The sequence below is a fragment of the Sinocyclocheilus anshuiensis genome, unplaced genomic scaffold (assembly GCF_001515605.1).
Source record: "Sinocyclocheilus anshuiensis isolate Anshui unplaced genomic scaffold, SAMN03320099.WGS_v1.1 scaffold3811, whole genome shotgun sequence".
NCBI classification, from domain to species: Eukaryota; Metazoa; Chordata; class Actinopteri; order Cypriniformes; family Cyprinidae; genus Sinocyclocheilus; species Sinocyclocheilus anshuiensis.
Window position 1 is genome coordinate 148384 of NW_015556410.1, and position 1229 is coordinate 149612.

The 1229-nt window shown below is 25.8% G+C and overlaps 1 protein-coding gene across 1 annotated transcript in view; it reads left to right on the forward strand.

The window, feature by feature from the left end:
• LOC107676315 (uncharacterized) overlaps window positions 1-1229 on the forward strand; it is a 127527-nt gene that overhangs the window by 87719 nt on the left and 38579 nt on the right. The gene's annotated exons all lie outside the window — the stretch shown is intronic.

The following is a 1229-nucleotide window of genomic DNA, read 5'->3' on the forward strand; positions in this document are numbered from 1 at the left end:
AATTGAAGGGGGTCTGAATACTTTCCGTACCCACTGTATATATATATATATATATATACAGTATATATATTAGTGCTGTCAAATGATTAATGGTGATTAATCGTGTCCAAAATAAAAGTTTTGTTTACATAATATATGTATGTGTTCTCTGTATATTTATTATGTATATATAAATACACACACATACAGTGTATATTTTGAAAATATTTACATGTATTTACATTTATATATTTTATATTATATATAAATATATTTAATATATAAACATAACATTTTTCTAAAAATATATACATGCATGTGTTTGTATTTATATATACATAATAAATATACACAGTACACGCACATATATTTAGAACTTTTATGAACAAAACGGATAAAAATAAACCATGCTATATGCCTAATATAAAATAACAAATTACTTGGGCTACACAAAGTTTAAATAGGTAGGTATACAAAAATGAAAATCCGCAAACACTGTGCAACCAAATAAATAAGAAACATAGAACGTTTATTAGCTAAATGAATAAGCAAGCTTGGAGGCACGGCATATACACCTTGATGTAAAATAAAATAAATAAAATACTAGTGCTGTCAAACTATTAATGGCGATTAATCGCATCCACACAAAAAAATGTGTGTACATAATATATGTATGTGTTCTCTGTATATTTATTATGTATATATAAATACACACACATACAGTGTATATTTTTTAAATATTTACATGCATTTATATGTATAAATATATTTCATATATAAGCATAACATATTTTTCTTAAATATATACATGCATGTGTGTGTATTTATATATACATAATAAATACACACAGTGCACACAAATATATTATGTAAACAAAAACGTTTATTTTGGATGCGATTTATCGTTTGACAGCACTAACGTAAATATATATATACACACACACACACACAAATATAAATATTTTTGCTTATTTTGGTACATGGATGTCATCTTGGCAACTCCAGGCATCTATTTTTTGTAGATATTAGGCATACAAGTATTGATCCTGTCTGATAGGGAAAGGCCAAAATCTTTAAAACTGTTGGTTAAGTGTATGTTTCTAGTTTCTATTACATAAATCAGCAATGAAATCTTGCAACAGGGGAGTCATTTATCATCTTAAAGGGGTCATAGGTCATATGTAAAAAGAAAATTATTTTGTGTATTTGGTGTAATGAAATGTGTTTATGCGGTTTAAGGTTAAAAAAAT